Genomic DNA, 22,513 nt, shown 5'->3' on the forward strand with positions numbered 1-22,513 from the left:
ATGTGTGTGTACTCATTAAGTTTAGGTCTTGCTTGATAAGATATACAAAGAAATCATCAACTTAATCAAATGTATTTCTATTTCAAATCATTCGATCATCACATTTTTAAAAAATAATGAGCTATCTTTTTCTTGTGGTGGCTACCCCTAAGTTTTCAATAAAGACCTTCACCTCCTCTAGAAAATATCACCAAAATTTTTATCAATTGTACATTGCCAAGACCCTGGCGCATTGCATAAACCAAAAACCATAATATGATATACAAAGGTACTAAATGCAATGATCAATATCATTTTTAATTTGTCTTCCTCTACAATAACCATTTGGTTATAAGCAAATTAGTCCATAAATGAATATATATCCCTACCCACTAACTAATCTAGAATTTGATCAATGAATGGTAGTGGATAGTAATCTTTGATCGTCTATTTATTAAGCTCCCTAAAATCTACACAAAGCTAGACTTGATTATTTTTCTTTTTCATGATAACTATCAGTAAAGAATACTCTGTGTGTTGTACAATAAATATCAAGATAGTCTTACACAATTTTTGTAGCACCTCAAATCATCTGTTTCTTAACTCAAAAGGTATATGCCTCACTTTTTGTTGAACAAGATAGCTACCTTCCTTCAGGAGGCAAATAGTATGCAACATAGAAAAACAAGAAGAAATACCCCTCAACTCATCATAGCTCTATGCAAAAATATCATGGAATTCCTAGATCAAGGACACTTATCCTTGCTCTCTTCCAAACCGCACATAGATCTTAATTTAATTGATTGTGTCTCATCCAACGTATCGAGATCAAACTCAATCACATATGCATCTTTGATTCTAGCTTGAGCTTCTATTGGCTCATTCAAAGTCACCTAGTAGACATCTTTTGTAGTGGATCTCTCTCTTGATTCATCGCTTGACGAAGTCTCAGTGCCGAAAGGATCCCCAAATTCATCTAATTTTGTCGAGGATAAAGGTATTCTCTATCTGGAACCTTTGCCAAAAATCAAATGACCAATGAGTATATCAACTTGATAGTCGGATTGCAAGATCCATGGTCTTCTTAATAAAACTTGACAGCTTGGCCGCCCTGCAAACCTAATAATCCTAAAGTCCAAAATGCATTCCACGTTAGCAACAATTGCGTGGAATTTGGTAATACAACATCATGAATGTCTTGAAGTGTCATCAGTCATCTGCAAAACTGTGGATGTAGCTTTCTAGATTTCTAGTCCCAACCTTTCCATCAATTCTAAACTCATAATGTTGATGGAAGATGCGGTATCCACAAAATGGCATGATCCACTAATACGCCTTCAACATATATGCTACCATCCTTGGAAAATGCTTTTGAGCATATTCAAACTAGCCATCTCCTACATGGGCTATTCCCAAGGGCTTGATGATGTACCCAGTACAAAGAATATTCTTAAACTTGTTATGCACTCCTAGAGATAACTTGATCAACTGCAAGAGATTCACATTAGGCACTTGACCTCGCAAAGAGAAGTGGCTAAGTTAAATTTATGATAACTAGCAATGGTTCTCTTTTTCCACCAGACCATTCATTTTCTTGGTCGCTCAACACGCTTAGATGCCTCTTTCTTGGATTTTACCTTCTTCTTTGGTATCTCCTTATTGGAGTCAACTTTTCCATCAATAGCTTTTAAAGGACCAACTTCCACATCAAGATTAAAGACTTGTATCCCCTTTTCATTCTGTTTAGGGTTTGCCTCAAGAGGTTTTATATAATCTCTAACACCTTCCTTAGCCTTCTGTCCTCTTGTAATGGCTTGTAAATTGGAAGCCTCAGTGGTGTTAACATGCATAGCTTCAATAAGTCTGACACTACTACCAATGGGCATTTCTTCTATGATAGCTTTTCCCCTTTGCAATATTTTCTTTGATCCCTCACTCTACTAAAGGTTATTTCCTTGCACTCAATGATAAATTGGACCTACCTGCTTACTCCCTTGTTGAGGATAACTAATCTTACTCCAACAAGTACTAGCTAGATGGCTAGGGTTTCCACATATGTTGCATTTGACATTAGGGCAGTATCTCGAAAAGTGTTGACCACCATCTTTTCTTTTCAAAATCGTACTAAAAAATATCATGAGATGTCCTTCATTCTGAACAATTATTGAACATAAATTTTTGGAACTCCCTGATGTGAAGCTTTGTATCAGCCCTAATCCTCCCCTTTTTTCAACCACTTTTCCTTTTTACATCCTATCTATCTAATGCATGTGTTGGTATTTTACGTTTTTTTCCATGTGAACATACTCTTTTCTTGTCAGAATTCCATTCTATTTAGATGGCCTCAAGAAGTTAATCCCCTTGTACATTTGTCATTTTTCCTTCCCCTCCTTCTGGCCACCTAATCTTTTGCTATGAATTTTGGATTGTGTTTTTAAATGCATTTTTGCTCTTTTTTCCATGTGAATGTGCCTTTCTTATGTCGGAATCACATTTTTATTAGATAGCCCTATCAATCACCCTTCCTTAGACATTTATTCTTTTTTCCCCTTTTTCTGACTTATGGATTATTTGGATTTAGTTTTTGTTCGTATTTTAAGTGTCTTTTTATTGTTCTTTCCATCTGAACCATTCCATTTGTCATCGGAACCATGCCATGACAAGATAGTCCTATCCAATTTGTCCACATGAACATTTTTCCTTTTTGATGCATTCCATTTCAACTTTCTAATTTTTTGTTATTAGTTTTTTATTACCTTTTTTGTTTTATTTTTCCATTTTTTTGCATGTGGACAAGTTCTATTCTCATCGAAACTGCATTTCGATATGCCAAGCCTATCAAACACCTCATTTTGTACATTTTTCATTGTTTTTGCATTTTGTTCCAATTGATAGATTTTTCAAAATTAATTTTTGCATGCTTTTTGTGGTTACTTTTTTATATTTTTCCATGTGAACCCCATGTTTGTTGTCAACCACACCAAAATGCATTGTTCGTGCCATTCCTCCAATTTTCTTGCCCAATTTTACTTTTTACAACATGTTTATTCAATGCTTGGATCCCTTCAAATTAAATTTTTTTGTCCAATTTTTGTTTTCTTGCTCCCAAGTGTCACGTAAATAGCCAATTTTCACCTTGTAATGTGTGATGGATATTCTACATGTTGTGCCTAGCCGTGTCAGCTTCTCTATTGCTCTCGTCCATTCTCATCAGCGTAATTTTTTTTAAATTTTTAAAGTATTAAAACAATTCTAAAAAACAAAAAATACTCTTTTCCTCTCTCAACAGTCCTGTACCCCCTATCTCATTCTCTCTCTTCTCTCCCTCTTTCTCTTTCCCACCCTCCCCCCTCTCTATGGCTCCACCCTCTCCTCCCACCCTCTCCTTCTCCTCCCTCCTTTCTTCTCTCTCCCTTCCTTCCTTCCCTCCTTCCTTCTTCCCCCCTTCCTTCTCCTTCTCGTCCTTCTTCCCAACTTCTTCCACCTCTTATTCCTCCTTCTCTTCCTCTTTCTTCTTCTTCTCCTCCTTCTCCCCCACTTCTTCCTCCTCCCCCTCCTCCTTGGGCCTCCACCTACTCTTCTCCGTCCTCCCACCTTCAGCTCCACCGCCTCCTCCTCCTCCTCCTTCTCCCTTCCTTCTTCCTCCCCCTCCTCCTGGGGCTTTTGCTAGAGCTGTCCCCAATGGGTGCTCTGCCACCGCCACCCTGTGCGTGTGCCATTGCCGCCGTTCATGTTTGCCTTGTCATCACACCTCTATCATAACCTACTACCACCGCTTGCTGCCTCCATCGCCTGCTCCTCTTTCTTCGATGCTTCCCACCTCCTCCTCCTCCTCCTCCTTCCTACCACCCCTTTCCCCTACCCTCTTCCCCTTGGTGCCACCCACTCCTTGTGGCCCACCCTCCCCCCTTGTCCAACCCCCTTTTGTCCACCCCATGCCAATCGCCCTTTCCCTCCCTCTTGCCTGCCCATCCACTAAGCCCCCCCTCCCCCCCATTTCCACCCTACCCCCATCCCTTCCCTTGTTCTTATCTCCCCTTTAAAAAACAAAAACGACCCCATGTCCCTTTGCTCCTCCCCTAATAAATTTATTTATTTTTTAAAATCCCATTCCACCCCCTTCCAAATAAAAGAATTTTCCCTTTCCCCACATTCAAACCTACTTGCGGTCATTCACGCGCAAGGCATGGTTTGTGATTGTTTTAGTAGTCATTCGCACACGCAAACATGCGTGTGATCTTGTCCGTTGCGGTAGTAGGATGGTTGTTGTTCACATGTAGGTAACACGTAGTCCAACCCTATGTACATGTATTTTCATAAAATTTCAATTACAAAAGATACTAAAAACATAAAAAAATTTAAACAAAAACCATTAGAATTCAAATTAAATGAATAAAATAATTGAAAATTATTCAAAAATCTAAAATTTTTGATAATGTATATTAGTTAAAAATACACATAAAAATAGAAATAAAAATAAAAAACTTATAAAAATCTAAAAATTCCATTAAATTCCATAAAAATAGCAAAACTTTTACATTTACAAGTTAGATAAATATAGTACATTCTCATGATCAATTTTCAACATTTGTCTTGTTGATTTTGTGTGTGTGTGTGTAAGATCAAACCAAATACATCCATATAATTTTTTTAAAAAATCTAGGAAACAAAAACCAAAATAAAGCAAATAAATACACTTAGTGTTGTGGTATTTTTCACTTATGTTGAAAAAATTTCAGCTAGCTAAAGTGTATTTTGGACTCAATTGTGGTTATGATCCTTTTTCATCCTATTAGTTTATTTTTGTACACATTCAAATACACTTACATTCACACCCTTTCCAAGTGCTCCATTCATTTCCTTTTTTTCTTTGTTACACAAAACATCACGACTAATTGCTAAAAGAAATCAATTGACCACATTTTTCACATGCATCCCTTTGTGCTACATACAAATAATTGAATAAAACTGAATCATATGTTCATATAGCACACATTTCGTGTGCTAAACACATATTTTTAACTTATAACAAAATGAACCTACCGTAATAAAAGCACATGCTAAAAAGAAAGCACTCCACAAGATTAAATATCTAAAAATGAACTTGATTTAGAGACGTTGAGTCAAAAACCATATCGAGAAATGTTAAAGCACCGTGAAACTTAATAATTTAATTAATGGATCAAATGAATCATTGTTTTCTTACTAAGGTTTATCACTTAATAAAACTCACCCATTATTACTTAATTATTAAAGTTTACACTCAATTAAATTTCTCATTCCCCTTACATTGGAGAATTCTCCTTTTAAATGAAGTACTACTACGTGGGGTGGGTGATGTGGTTGCCAGTCTGAGTCATCTCTATTGTCCAATGTGGTCTAATTATCAATGTATTTTGGTTTGGTTTAGTCCAGTTTTCTTTGGTCATTTGATTTGAGTCAGGATACGGTATGTATTATTATCATTTTTTGATGATTATGAGGATATTGGATGCATGTATGTCTGCATAGCATAAAGCTTTTGGTCTTTTGAGTGCAGAGGTCATGCTGAAATTTTTCTAGATATGGATTGCCTGGGGTGGTCAGTTGATCATGTCCATGAGAGTCATTTCTTTCATCGATATCTTATCCATTGCTATTATGCTATTTTGCATGCATTCCTTGTGATTGTTTGTGTGTGTAATCCATCTGAATGTCATCTCATACTCCTCCCCCGGTCCAATATGTTCCATTGGTTTCTCACAATTATTCACAATTACTGGAATTAGACCTTATCTCTAAGGCCTAGTTATCCAAATTTGTGGCTCTTACATTGCCACTTGTCCTCCCTAATGATCCTAACATGTGTGATCAATTCTTAACTTCTTACAACAAGAGGTTTGGATCTGTTCATGATGAGACAGTTATCCTCATGATGCCTAGGAGCCTGGGCAAAGCTCTTTCTTTACCCTGCCACCATAGGAAATCTTTTCCTACTACCTATCAACTTTTCTCAGATGATGACATTTTGAAGCTTTTGTAGAAATAGACCACAGATGTCTTGGATCCTAAAGCGGGTCATTACTACTTCGGGAGTTAGTATATCCATGATTTCTAAGAATTTCTAGAAATAGTTGTGCTAGTTTTTTTAGGACAAGTTCATGTCTGCCAAAACTCCTAATTATCTTTCGACGGAATTGTTTACAACTTCCCACATGGTGTTAAAGGGTATCACTATTGATTGGAGTTCCTATCTCCTTACTAAAATGGATCAACATTTTATCCGATTCATGAGCCATAATGTGACTAATGTCACATTTGGTTCCTACCTTTATGTTTTCTTAATAATATGTGTAACATGTCCGCTTGACCACTTGTGGGACACATTTTAGCAGCCCATCGGGAGGGGAGTCTAGAAAGCACCACTTGGCACTCGCAATGAATGTCACAATGTTTGCAATCTAGGTCTTCCCGAGTCTGCCCCGAAGCAAAAGTATCCAGCCCTTCCCACTTAGGACCGACTTGAAGTTAGGGTTTCTTTCTCTATCAGCCATGTCTCTAGGAAGTAGCTAGCGTCGAGCTCCAAATGACCCACTCTGAGTAGGAACAACAGAGTTGAAGCAAATTTATGCTGCACTTGGTTCATAGAGAATGGGAAACGAGAGGGATGCACTGCTCAAAATCTCTACCTGTAGGGCATAGTCCCATTTCGGTCCCCTAAAACGGCATGAATCGGGTTCTAACTTAACAATACCTAAAGTTATCCGACAGTAAATCCTTGTGAGAAGCCTCCCAGTTCTCTGGGACCACCCAGCCGTAGGACAGACCCGTCAAGGGATTCTGTCCACCCACTTCCCTTGATAGCTTTTGTTGTCTTATTAAGTCCTATCACATTTATGTGCAACATTTAAAATCAGCTTCATTAATTAAGCCTTTTAGGGCACAGAGTTCGTTCATGTAATTTACAACACATGTACAAAAACAAAACAAGCAGTCCTTTTATCAAACAAGTTCCTTAACTTATATTTAAATTAATCTTTGTCTCTTGCCCATACAGGAGAATTATGTATCCCTTCTGTCCAACAGAAGTACCCGGTCCAAATCTCATGGCATCGAAATTTGCATCCTTTATCTAGAATAGGATCTTCAAACGTCCCAGACATTGGGCTCATGGGAATCTCCAACTCCATTCTGGACAGGCAAGGAGTGTCCATAGCTCCACCTGACCCATAAGCGGTCTAGGAGTGAGATGCCATTTTCATCGTTGGCCTTTTTACCACTCGACCATTGGCATGTGAATCAAGCAGTGCCCTCTCAGGATAATCCACGATGTGATCTTGGAGATGATCCACGCATGTAAAATATCATTCCTTAATTAATCCAATTAAAATTCAAGCACAATCAAAGCAATTAGCCCTAATATTATCTTCTAGAAAAACATTCATTTATTCTCATGGCAACTTGTCATTACAGACCCCTGCTATTCATTTGCCATCAACATAAGCCTTGGAATATTTATCCAAATCACAATGTAACAATCCCTTGATTGAAAGAAAAACATTTAGGGTGTTGTTCAATCAACCAACAAAACTAATTGTATTTTTCCCAAACAATACAATAATAGACGCGACAATAATTCCATCTCATATTCACTCTCCCCCTTGGGGCCAAAGAGTAGAATTTACTTAATATTCTCTCCTTTAGCCTAAGGCATATGCTAAAGGTTCCAATACTATACATGACGTTAAGTCCTATCATTCCAATGCAAATTAATCAATCTAGCAAGAGCATTTATGCCTCTTCTCTAAGTGACAATTATCTTTTAGCATTTTTCTACTATGCAACATTTTTTCTTGGCTATATCTTCCTTTCTCCTAAGGCAAGGAGTAGGATGTCATCGATGTAAAGTTTACATAATCTCTCCCATGTATGTACTGTGTATATGCATTTGCGAACTTTAAACAATATTATCCTCGATAAAGATTAATCAAAGACTCATCGATGCTCAATACTTTAGTGTCCCATATATTGCTTATGCTATGCATGGATTCATCACAAAGCCACTAGATGCAATTTAACTCCCTTTGATACAAGCACATCACAAACTTCATCTTTGAATATTTGAGATGCGATTTATCATTTTCAATGACCTATTCTAGCACCACAAGGTATGAATCCTAATGCATCTCTTGCGAGCATTAAAACAAGCATCTATCAATTTGAAAATACATTACTTACGACCGATACTACAATTGGATTGACAGTGATGCCTTTGCCCGAAGCTCTGTTGTTGGTTGTAGGATTGTCATCTACACGCGACATTCTTCGCTTGGAGGCCATCATCCACAAGTAGACTCAAGAGATTAAGAAGGTGGAATAGATTCGAGATGGGAGAGTGAAAGAGAAGATGGTTAAATTGAGGATCGAGATAGAGGAAAATTGTGCAGCCTCTCGGGCTAACTCTTCTCTCTCTCTCTCTCTCTCTCTCTCTCTCAAAAGCTCCCTCTCACAATCTCTAGGAGGGGTATACTCTCTCTCTCTAACTCTCTCTTTGATGCCAGGAGGCATATTTCACGGTGGATTCCGTGCCATGGTGGATTCCATGAGGTTTTACGGTGGATTCCATAAACTTTGTTGATCGGGGCTCATACACAAAGTGGATTCTTTGTGCAAGAAGTTGATGGGTGATTCCATAGCAGGTGATTCCACAAAATATATATTAAATTAATAAATGTTTATGAGTTTAGAGTGCGCACTCGTGATAAATTAAGGTTAGGATTGATTTCTAACCAGTTGATTTATTTATGTAGCTAAATACTGCTAGATATTCACTTTTGTCGGTTTAATTGTATTATTTTACTAATGATTGTGAATGCTTCAGTTAATGTGTAGAGATAGCAGCAGTGGCGGAGGAAAGCATTGGAGGATAGCATGTATTCGAGTTTTCACTTATATTTTGATGGGCGCATACCTTAGGCATGGTGCCTATATTTTGTCACGTCTATTTATTAAGGCATTGGATATTTATTTATTATTTTGTATGTGCATGGACGCATAATTATGATATTTGTATTTGGACATTGTATTGGGTATGCCTGACTCTTTGGGCGCCCGCCCATTAGCTTTATTTCTATTTTGTACTAAAGCAAACTCAAAAGCCAAAAGCATGTTATTTTGTAATTTGGGCTATTATTTGAGCTTGAAGATGATTAATACATAAAATACATGCTTTGTGGAGCGCTCACACAAGGCATGGGGGGAGATTGCACCCAATTGGTCTCTTGTTCATGTCGTGCATGCTTTTTACCTTGAGTTTTGTGCAAAAAGTAGAGTTCTTTTGTTCTTTGGGACCTTCCAGTGTTCACTACGTGAGCATACAATATCCGATCTATGCACCAGTGGTATCAGAGCGAAGCTGAGATCGAGAGCTTCCAATCGCTACCCATCTTGTGCGAAGGCGGAGCTCCTGGAACGATCGAGCTCTACAGTCAGTATCATCGCGAACGGTCGATACGGGTGGATTCATGGCGTTCAAGAACCTTTGGCGACAGCCTGTGATTGCGAAGGATCGGCCTGAAGAGGTGGAGGACCACTCCTACATCCCTCTCTCCAAGTCGCTTTGAACAGAGAATACAATAATCTCCATATCTTCCAAAAAAACTTAAAAGCTTAAATTTAAAAGTTAGAAAGCTTAGTGTTAAGCTTTAAGAAGCTTAAAATAAAAAATCGTCAATAAGCGGCAAGAGGACATGTTTGGCGGCATCAAATTCGGCGACAGTATATCGACGTCCTCAAAACAAAAATTCCATAAGCTGTAGTTATTAAAGCTACTAAGCTATCTAATCTTCTAAATCTTCAAAGTCTGCATGTTCAAATTCTGCAAGTCTAAATTTACTTACTCCGCAAGTCAATCAAGTCACCAGAAATCAGAACTGACTTATGCCAAAAACTCCCATAAGGACTGTTCCTGCGCAGAAGCACTGAACTGCAAAGTTGTTCCCTAGAAGACTCTGTTCGCATACGCAAACTTGCTGAACCAGTTTCAGCACATGCAGAAGGTCATATGCAGATTTTACGAAGATTTCAAATCCCGTAACCGCAAAAGTCAAAGACTGTGAAAGCCAAACAAAAATCTATAAGCCTTGTATACCCGACTTTGAGCTATGCTCATCCCGCTAATTGGATTTTGAGAGTGTGAGGTCTTTTGAATTTTTGCAGGATGACGGAACAAAATATGGATGATTTAATGGTTGAAGGCAATCTTCCTAAACCTACCATGGAACAAAAATTAGATTTAACTATGATGCAGTTGGACGAAGAACAAAGAGCCCGGCAAGCCTTGCAAGTTCAATTGGCAAATTTACAAAGATCGACTACCAACAAAGATGGACCACAACCCGAAGATCTTATCCGATGAACCATCGTTGCGACTCTCGAAGCTCAATCCATCCGCAAAGAAACAAAGATAAGTAAAAGAAATTTCAAATTCCGTACTTTCAATGGAACTCGAGATGGAAAGACTGTTCTTGCATTCATCAGTCAGTTTGATGATTACTTTCATGAAGAGACATACGCTGAAAAAGATAAAATCAAGTGTGTCATTAATCATTTAGTGGATAGAGCATCTCTTTGGTGGACCGTGGTTCGTAAGAGCATAGATTGTTCCGCTACCTCTGGGAGAGTTTCAAAAAGAAGTTTATGCAGAATTTCCTTCTTCCACAATTCCATGAAAAAGCCATAAAGCAATGGGACCTTCTTCAGCAAAGAGATCGTGAGCCTATTTCTCAGTACACCGAACGCTTTTGGAATGCCTTACTCCAACTATGCATGCTTGAAGACGTACCCGAAGTGAATCACAAGCGCAAGTATATGTCTGGATTACTTGGGTATTACTACGCTGAATTCAATATGTTCAAGCCTGCAACTCTTGAAGATGCAATTTCTTTAGCTCATGACACTGAAGACAAGCTTCGAGGAAGAGATAAGCGTCCACAACAATTTCAAGCAAATGATAACTATGGTTCTAAGAAATTCAATTCAAATTTTAGAAGATTCAATCAAAGTCGATTTCCTTCATTATCTTTCCGTAAGTCTTGGACAAAACCACCTGCTTTGCCATCAAATACCAATCAAAACCCTAAGCCATCTTCATAGCCAAATCCTAATATTCCTAGACTTCCTACCATTGCAAACAATGTATCTAAAGCCAAACCTATAGTGTGTTACAAATGCCATCAACCTAGACATCTAGCAGCCAATTGCCAATCGAAGAAGCCACCTGTCCATATCAACTATCTTGGAGCAATGAAAGATGAAGAACATGAGGAAATGCCTGACTTTACAGAAGATGAGGATGACATTACTACTCCTTTGGATACTTTACCAGGTATGCCAACTCCACATTCTTTGTTGACAATGAAATGTTTAGTGCATGGAAAAGAAAATATTATTTTGCATGATGATGGTAGTACACATGATTTTATTTATGCAAAGTTAGTGAAAGAATTGAAATTACAAACTGTTCCTACGCATTATCTCATTAAAGCAACATTCTTAGGCACAAGGTATAATGGAACACAAGAGGTGCATGATTTAAAAATTCAAATTGGTGAATATACTAAAAGAAGGAATTTTCTAGTTGTACCATTACAGTCCAGTGATATTATCTTAGGTATGCCTTGGCGTCATCATCATAATCCTGACATAGATTATTCCACGCATTCAATTAAAATTCATTTTCAAGGAAAACACATTATATTGTATGGGATGCACGCATCTAATAATTTTCCACTGCTTACTCATACTCAAGCTAAACGTGCATTACACAAAAGTAGTAAATCTTATCTAATTTGGGTGAATGAACTTCAAGCTAAAGAAAAACATATGCACCCTAGGCATAAAGAATTCCTTGCACAATTTAGAGATTGTTTTGCTGAAGATTTACCACTTGGACTACCTCCTTTACGTCCTGAAGACCACAAAATAGATTTAATTCTTGGTACACAACCACCTTGTAAAGCACCATATAGGCATAACCAGATTGAACAGAAAGAAATTCAAAATCAAGTTGAGGAATTATTAAATAGAGGATTAATTAGACCTAGTAGTTCTCCATTTGGCGCACCTATTTTATTGGTAAAGAAGAAGAATAATACTTATCGCATGTGCATTGATTATCGTGCCCTAAAGAAAATTACTGTAAAGAATATATATCCAATTCCTAGGGTAGATGATCTTATGGATAAACTATAAGGTTCTGCCATATTTAGTAAAATAGATCTTAAATCTGGTTATCATCAGGTGAGATTAGATAAATCTAATATATTTAAGACTGCATTTAGAACACAATTTGGTCATTATGAATTTCTAGTGATGCCTTTTGGATTGACTAACGCATCTGCTACATTTAGTAGAATGATGAATCACATATTTTTTAAATATCAGCATTGTGTTATAGTATTCTTTGATGATATCTTGGTATTTAGTAAAAATGAGAAAGACCATTATGAACATCTGTCTTTGATTTTCAAGTTGTTGAAAGATAATCAATTGTATGCTAATCCAGACAAAAGTGAGTTCTTTCAAACCGAAATTGAATATCTAGGTCATATTGTGTAATTAGAAGGTATTAAGGTTGACCCTAAGAAGATAGAAGCAATATTGAACTGGCCTATACCTAAAAATGTGCATGAGTTACGTTCTTTTCAAGGTCTTGCTACTTTTTACAGGAAGTTTGTGCGAAAATTTTCATTACTTGCTTTGCCTTTGACTAAACTTTTAAAAAAATGTATTGTTTATCATTGGTTTGATAATCAACAAAAATCTTTTAATTTATTGAAACATGCATTAACCCATGCTCCTATATTACAACTACCTGATTTTAATAGACCATTATTTTTAGTAGTTACTGATGCTAGCGGATCTGGAATAGGAGCCGTACTTATGCAAGATAATCATCCCATAGCCTATTCTAGCTGTAAATTGAAACCATTCGAACTTAAATATTCCACATATGATAAAGAATTGTTAGCTATTGTACAAGATTTAAGATAATGGAAACATTGTTTAATGGTTTCTGAGTTTATGATTAAGACTTACCAACAAAGTATTAGACATCTACTTAATCAACCTCAAATATCTGACCAACATATCAAATGGGCAGTTTTTATTCAGAGTTTTCATCCCCTTATCCAATATCAACCAGGTAAAGAAAATGTAGTGGCTGATGCATTAAGTAGAAGACCGACCATTCATAATATATCTGTCATATCATTTGAGTCTCTAACCCCTATGAAAGATACTTATCATCAGGACATTACTTTTTATGCTGATTGGAATAAATTAGTTGGAAATAACTGGATTCCTATTGATTCACTGTCTTACAATGATGGATTCATGTTTTATGAAAAGAGATTATGTGTTACAGTTCCATTTAGATCTTTTGTTTTGAATGAGATTCATTGTCCTCCATATCAAGGTCATAGAGGTATCATATCTACTTTACCTACATTGACTGAAGATTTTTATTGGCCACATATGGACACTGATGTATCTAACTTTGTTTCTGAATGTTTAGTTTGTCAAAGAGTTAAGAGACATCATGGTAAACAGTATGGTTTACTTATGCCTTTATCTATTCCATCAAGACCATGGGAATATATTTCTATGGACTTTATTACTAATTTACCTAACACTAAAGCTAACCATGATATGATTTGGACAGTAGTAGACAGGTTTAGTAAACAAGCATATTTAATTCCATGTAAGAAAACTTTAACAGCATCTCAGGCAACACAATTGTTTTTGAAAACTGTTTTCACTAATCATGGATTACCAAAAGTTATTATTTCTGATCGTGATTCTAGATTTTGTAATAACTTTTGGATTACTTTGTTTGCTAACCTAGGAACAAAGATTGATTTCTCATCTGCATTTCATCCTGAAACTAATGGACAAATAAAAGCCAGTAACAGTACTATTTTAGATCTTTTACGTGCTTACACTATTTCTAAACCACAAACATGGGACACATATTTGCATTTACTACAGTTTGCATATAAGAATACACCACACACTGCCACAAAGAAAGCACCGTTTGAAGTGATTTATGGTTATAGATTGTCTACACTTGTTGCATCATTATCAAATAGAATTCAGAGTGCTGATGATATTGTTAACATGCACGCTACTATTTTTGATGAGGTTAAAGACATGATTGCCAAAGCCGAGCAATCATATACAAAACAAGCCAATAAGAAAAGACACGCCATGAATTTCAAAGTTGATGACTATGTTTGGTTGAGAATAGAAAAACGTAGATTACAAAGTGTAGATAAACACCCAGTTGTGAAATTAGCACCTAGATTCTATGGACCATTCAAGATCATTCACAAAATCAATGACAATGCATTCAAGTTAGAACTACCACCTCACTGGAAAATTCACAACACCTTTCACATTAGTTTATTAAGACCCTTTAGAGGCCAATTACTTGTACACCCTATTTATGGAAACCCACATTTGCTAGATGAAGAGACTGAAATATTTGAACCTGAAGCTATCATAGATACTGACTTTATGACCACTAGAACTGGCCATAGATATTCTAGATATTTGGTCAAGTTTAAAAACCATCCTATTGAAGAGGCCTAATGGATGCATGCTAGAGACTTAAATGCTTTTCCCGCTCTGTTAGCTCCACATTGAGCTAATAGCAATTGAGGACAATTGTTATCCCACCCCGGGGGTATGATGCCAGGAGACATATTTCATGGTGGATTCCGTGAGGTTTTACGATGGATTCCGTAAACTTTGTTGACCGGGGCTCATACACAAAGTGGATTCTTTGTGCAAGAAGTTGATGGGGATGCCTATCCTTTTCGGGCGTTTCATTAATTTAATGTGTACATGGGTGATTCCATAGTAGGTGATTCCGCAAAATACATATTAAATTAATAAACGTTTATGAGTTTAAAGTGCGCACTCGTGATAAACTAAGGTTAGGATTGATTTCTAACCAGTTGATTTATTTATGTAGCTAAAGACCGCTAGGTATTCACTTTTATCGGTTTAATTGTATTATTTTACTAACGATTGTGAATGCTTCAGTTGATGTGTAGAGATAGCAGCAGTGGCAGAGGAAAGCATTGGAGGATAGCGTGTATTCGAGTTTTCACTTATATTTTGATGGGCTCATACCTTAGGCATGGCACCTATATTTTGTCGCGCCTATTTATTAAGGCGTTGGATATTTATTTATTATTTTGTATGCTCATGGGTACACGATTATGATATTTGTATATGGACATTGTATTGGGTATGCCTGACTCTTTGGGCGCCTGCCCATTAGCTTTATTTCTATTTTGTGCTAAAGAAAACTCAAAAGCCAAAAGTGTGCTATTTTGTAATTTGGGCTACTATTTGAGCTTGAAGATGATTAATACATAAAATACATGCTTTGTGGAGCGCTCACACAAGGCATGGGGGGAGATTGCACCCAATTGGTCTCTTGTTCATGTCGTGCATGCTTTCTACCTTGAGTTTTGTGCAAAAAGTAAAGTTCTTTTGTTCTTTGGGACCTTCTGGTGTTCACTACGCGAGCATACAACATCCGATCTATGCACCACTCTTGCAGCCTTTTGGGGTCTCCTTATGCTCCCTTGTGCCTCCCCATGCCTCATATTTATAATGAATTAGAGAGGAGGGGATAAGTCTAAGAACAAGAGTGGAGGGGCTCTTAGAAGACTCAACGATCTGATGCTCCGATCATAAATCTGATGGTTGCATTAGATCCAAAAGAGGGGGGAAACACCAAGACACTTGGTTAGAAAGCTCTTAGTTCACTCATTCTTCTTTTCTCTGTTCGAAGTGCTGTCTACTACTTGTAGATTGCGATCACGGCGTGCGCGATTTTGCCAGTCACTTTTCTTTATTTCTCTTTTTATAAAATCTCTAAAACTAACTAAAACATCACTTGTCGTTTCTTTTAAATGACTTTTAGTTCTATCTTTTTTGGATAATATCTAAAATATAATAGTCCCCCCCCCAAGAATCTAATATTTTTCAATCATTCAAACTATACACATTAATACTAGTGATTAATATGGCTCATAAGTCCCATTCACATTGTACTTTTCGTGAAGGGTGGCTATGGTTCTTATCAATCCAAGAAAAATGTTAGATTTATGACTCTCAATTTTTTTAAATATATTTTTAATTGAATGAAAATTATTAGCTATTAATGCTAGTCAGTTTTTACCTTAGTTAGTCTTTAGTTAGTAATCTTACTAACTTATTAATTGACTAACTAACTTTCAAACTAACCAACTAACTTTTATTGCGTGGAAATATTACAATATGCTACCCCTACAAAAGAAATTCTTCCACTACTTTTTGATTCTCCAGCAATCCCTTCTCCTACTAAAGATCTTGATGTCATTATTGAGGATATTGATTCTCCTCCTTTAGTCATTCAAAGGAAACTTCTTAAGTGAGTGGCTCAATCAATACTAGTTTCCACTCCTTAAGTTCCCATTCCTGTTCAATCTTGCAGTCAATTGCTTGCTTTCCTTACAATGGCTAATATTTTTAGAGCATATAGAGATGATACTCTGGATATTTTAATTCCTTCTGTGCAACGTGTGTTGACAAGAGATGCAATTCCATTTCTATGCAAAGACATTCAAAGCTCTATTGAACTCTTGGTTTATTGTCTATATTGAATTAGTCCAAGGAGGAGTTGAACAAGGCTAATACTAAGAGCTATCCTCTACCATAGAAAAAAAATTTGACCTCTATACACAGATGGAGCAACAAACTAAGATTATTGAGGCCCAAAAAGGAGAGATGTCTACTTTGCAAGGTTAGTTGGCAGATACCAAATCTAAAGTGGTTACTATGACCGAGAGGAGAGGGATAGGTTGTTGAAGAAAGCCGAAGAGTTGAAAGCTTTGATAGCTATCCAAACGGAAGAACTCAAATTAGCCAACACTATCATAGACTAGAATAATACTCAAATTCAACAACTTAAGGAACAATTGGCTTTGTCCCATTCTGCTTCTGAGAGTCCTTCTACATGCAACTAGCTCCTTCCTTATCCCTTGCAAATTTAGATGTTTTTTGAAAGAAATGAGACATTAAGTCATTTATTCCAAGCCAAGGTGGAAAGGCTTCAGTCAAGAATGGATTTGTTATGGACTTGTTTTGAGCAATTTCAAGAATTTATTCCTCTAGATCACTCCTTTGTGCATTATTAGTAATATAAGTTGGCATTTTATATTAAGCTTTCCATAATGGATTTATCTCCTTCAGAGGATAGTTGGAGTGGAGCATGGTCTTTTGATTTATTGACTAGGGTGGTAAGAATTGGCTTTGAAGATTCAGTGACTCCAAATACCGTGCTTATATCATACATATACTTGCAAGGTGATTTGGTATGTTGGAGATGTGGTATTGCAAGCTGTTTTATATGTCAACCATTTGAAGTTGTATAAAGATCAAATGTTCTAGACGTATTCTTCCAAAGTGTGATTGATTGCCTCGAAACTTGTTGGCATACAATGATTGATTCTGTGATTTTGAATCAAGGTTTAAAAAAAATCTTATTCTCATGTGCAAAACACTAACCAACTGAGAGTGGATCTCTTAGCCCACCTTTCCAAACAACCTCCATTTGATTCATCTTTCTTTGATGTCTATCATCGCATATCTGTGATAGGACCATCAATGCATTGTTTATATTATTATCAGTAGATGGACCATAGATATGAAGCCTACCTTTCTATGTATCAATCTACCCCAAAGATTATTCTACACCTTCTTTTTCAACCCCAAGATGCCCCTCAAATCCCTATTTTCACCTGCTATTCTTTTATATAGGATTGTATCTTTTCCCCTCCTTGTTCTTCCCCATCCACATATGTTCTTTCCACTTTTCCAACATGTTAACAACATTTTTAGCTAATTTCCCTAAATTAATAAACTATCCTTCTTTAATCCATTTCTCCTTTTATGATTTTGCTTATCTATACATTCACCCTCTCTTGCTTGTTTCTCTTCCATCTCCTACCACTTTTATTCCCCATTCCCCTTATTTGGTTAGTGGTTGTGACCTCAAGATCCTTAGAAGATAAGGATGGAGTTTAGTAGATTCTTTAATAGGACCTCATATAAATTGGCCACTAATTCTAGGGGAATGGATAACTACCAACAAGCTTTTCAAAATTATCTACACTTTGCTCAAAAGTATTCTCTGACTTCAGATCCTTCAATGTGAGAGTGACTGCTCACTTTGCTTGATATCGTACATACATGTATTTGCATTCACATAATGATCAGAAGTCAATCTCAAAGTTGTGTATGAATGTGAATGTGGATACTAATCCCCACCAATTTGATATTTTGTTCTTTCATGCCCTTTACTTGCCTAGTAGGTATCTTGTATCGGTGGAGAGGATGTATTTCTTGCAATTTTTTCAAAATCCTCCCAAGACTTTTGTAGATGAACCTTTGTCCATGGATCATTTCCAAAACCATCAAGCTTTTAAGAGGGATCACCTTCATTAATATATTTGATGATTTATAATGTGATATCTCTTTTTTGAAGGTGCAATTCAGATGGTTGATTTGTGCTTAGTGTCTATATTGTGTGTATTATTTGTATGATGGGGTTGTGATTGGATACTCAAACTGTTTGAGAAGATACCTTTTTGAAGAATAGTGGTGATAATGAAGGATGGATGAAAATCAAAGAAACTCTCATGTCCTTTAGGAGTTTGTTTACATTTGGTTCATTTGATTAAGTTTATTCCTCATCTCTTGTTTTGGGATCTTTCCTTGAATGATAGATTAGATATAGGTTTCCTTTTTTGGAGATGAAGTTAGAGCCCTTATTGGTTACTCATTGGATATTTGAAGATAAAGTGATGAGCTATTATTTTGAACTTTTATTATCTTTTTCTAAGGTCACTAAGGATGCTTCCTAATTAAGTGTGGGGATATGTTGAGGGTTTATATGACTGTGTTTTTTGCTATTTTTTGTTGGATTTATGGGTGATTTTTGTATAATTTGAATGATAATTGATTGGTTTTTCAGTTTTTGAGAGATTTTTAGATAAGATTGAATAGGTTTGAGAAGCCCATGATGTTTTTTAGTAGAGATACGATGTAATGAAAGGTTCTATTGAGTGTTTGATAGGTTCTATTTAGCTTCTGTTTTGTTTTGATTTCTTTAAGAGGTTGGAATGATGATTGATGGATTTTAAGAGTGTCTCGAAGCTTATTCAATGATTCTTGATGGTTTTGAATGGTTTTAGTTGAGCTAAATATTTTCTTATGACCTTTTTTATGGTACTATTGAGCTTCTTTAGAGCCTTTGTCTCTGTTTTTTTTTTTGCTCTATATGCCTCTGTAAGTGTTCTCTAGGATAAATGTGTAGCTTGGGAAAATTTTCTAATCTTGGGAAGAGATAAATACAAGCTCAAAATAGCTCAAAGAAGCAGAAGAAGTAGCTATTGAAGGCTCAAGTGATAGTGATATTGTTGAGCTATGAAAGGGCACTATAGTGGCTTGGATGACCCTTCATATTAGACATGCCTCTTGGGAGGAGTATCCACAACTAAAGAGAGATTATGGATGATTATTCTTTGTTATTTCAATGTACTATTGAGAGAGAGCATGTGTGAGAGGGATAGAGAGTGAGAGATAGCCGAATTTTCTATGAGAAACATTGTATCTATATGAGAGAGACTATGAAGACTATGAAGATGATGAAAGATAAAATCTGTGATGATTTCCATTTAAAGTGGATAATTATTTTGTGTTCTCTTTTTTTTTTCATGGTTTCCATGAAGAATATGTTGAAAATCTATTGTGATAAATCCGTGGGAGAATTGTTATATGATGTTGCATGAGGATTCTTATTGTGGTTGATTAAATTATGAAGAATATGCTTGTTGATGATACAATAATATAGATTTTTTTGTAGTAAAGTTCCTATTTTCTTGATGTTCCTCTTGGGGCTTCAAAATACAATCCTAAAGAGTTGTTAATGGTGAAGAAGATGATGAAATCTCTCCATAATTATGGCTTCTATGAAGGCGAGAGATGCGCAACCAATTCAGGGAGAAAACTAAAAGTGGTAGTAGATCAAAGACTCTAAATACTAAAATGCAAGCTATTAATGAAATATGAGTTCTGTAGAAGATAAATGATGCATTATGCAAATGATATGATAACAACAACTAAATAACCTGTAAAAGTTAGGTGACTAACTGCATTATGCAAATAATATGATAACAACAACTAAATAACCTGTAAAAGTTAGGTGACTCGCTGCATGGCTTAGACTAACCAAACAAAGCAACTCACCTAGCTTGAGAATCATAGCAACTAATCAAAAATAGGCATGTTGAATTGAGCTATAGTTGGAAATACCATCTTTTGATGTTGAGTATTCTTCTATAATTTATAATAGATTAGTTTGGAGTACTTAGATTAGGTTGAGAAGCTATAGACCTCCACTTATCAACTAGGCAGTAGTTTAGAACACCAAACACACTCTTAAAGAGCTATTGATGGTGAAGAAGATAATGAAATATCTCTCTATATTCATGTTTTCTACCAATACAAGATTTGGGTAGCTAATTGGAGAAGAAAACACAAAACTAGTAGTGGACTAGAGTCTCTAAACATGGAAATGCAAGCCATTGACTAGAAGATTATTATTGAAGAAGACACCTAATGCCTTAGTCGACTCTCAAAAGATGTAGTAGCTCATGAAGATGATGCTTGATGATTGGAATCCTGAAGGACAACAAGAAAATACTTAAGGAGTGATGGTTAGCAAGCACTAATGATAGCACAAAAGGCTCAATATTGAACTCTAATGTTGATCAATACTTGACATGGTCATAAACATGCAGCTATCTACATCACTAATAATAGTCTAAAATATACTTTATAACCTCTTTTTTGTATATCAAATTGGAAAATTTTCTTCTATAAAGATAATGCTTGAAAATTTTTCTAAACTTGTCTAAGAGAAGCCTCTTGTAAGATCCTACTGTAGATATCTAGAATTTAACCCTATTTAGATTACTATCCAAAATTTGTGTAGGTTGTCTACTATACATATTGACATTCTAGTGTCCATATATCTCTCATGCTTTGTCAGATCATCACTCATGAAACTTGATATGACCCTTGCTTGGGTATTAGTAAACACTCAATAGCCATCAAAGGCTAATAAAACATCATACATAAAACTAGAAATACCAGGTGATAAAATAAATATCATTAGTGAGAGGAAAACACTACATACATTTCCACTAAGACAAAGACTTTCAAATTTGTAGTTAAATATAGTGATTGAATATCGTATTATTTGGGTTTTTTTGTTTCTCAATTAGTTGGCATAGTAATTTTAGAAATTAAAGGGATTCTTCTACTAGTTATCTATAGCCAATTCGCAGAGTAAATTAATTTGTAGTCGGATGAAATCTCAAGCAGAGTATGTACAAGATCTATTAAAATATTTAGTTAAAAATTTACATTTGAAATAAGGGATTTATAAGTTTTCTAAAAATTCACATAAGGGTCAAGAAAATTTTGTAAAATAGGTTACGTATGGATAGATTAAACATGCCTTAGATGCACATGATGCCTAGCATTTATACATAGTAACCTCCTTGAGATGGCATGGCACAAGAAAAAGGCTTTGCTACATCAATTAAGTTGGGAATAGAAGGTTTGAGGTGTGGACTACTTGATGAGACCATGAAAGGGGACTTAATGATTCAAACACCTACATGGAGGGGTTTCATGTCAAAAACATGTATAATATTCAAAGAAGAAATTGAATGATCCACAATGGTGGATACCTATAAGAAGGCATGACAATGGCCAAGCGAAGGGAGAAGGAGGGCCGTGGACATATCCATTCAACATTTCTTCTTTCCTTTCTCATTCATTTGGGCAAAAATGATATCCTTTTTCTATTAAGATTAATCCTTAGGCTTAAGCTTTGACTTATGGGACCCAAGAGCTCATTCACATGGACAAACACACTCTTGAAACTCCTAATCTAACTACTTTTCTACTGTGTCTCTTGAGCTTGTGGGAAATGGACCTACCAAAGACATTTATGAAGATGAACCATTGACTCAAAGACTTGGTGTATCCAAAGGCTCCTTAGAAGGCATAAAAGCAAGAGGTTCCTTTTGGTTTTAATCATACTTTGAATTGTATCTCTTGGCTACTTTCTCTATGTTTTTGAAGGTTCACGACTCATGTTGAGGTTGGAGCATTGAATAATAATGAAAAAAGGGTTTTCATACTACCATAAGATCTTGTAAATTGATCGTAGGGTTCCTTATGGGTATGTAAAGAATATTTTTTAATGCTCTACATGGTGCATTTGGAGTTGTGGGTGGAGAACATTGATGTAACAAATAAATCTTTTGATCTTTTGTATAAGTTAGCTTGTAGACCAAGTCACATTTGCCAACTTTGCCATGCATTTTGCGAAAAATGGCATTCCCACATAAATGATCATCCA

This window comes from Lygodium microphyllum, chromosome 20 (genome assembly GCF_053477565.2).
Source record: "Lygodium microphyllum isolate KBCC chromosome 20, Lygodium_microphyllum_v1.1.10, whole genome shotgun sequence".
NCBI classification, from domain to species: Eukaryota; Viridiplantae; Streptophyta; class Polypodiopsida; order Schizaeales; family Lygodiaceae; genus Lygodium; species Lygodium microphyllum.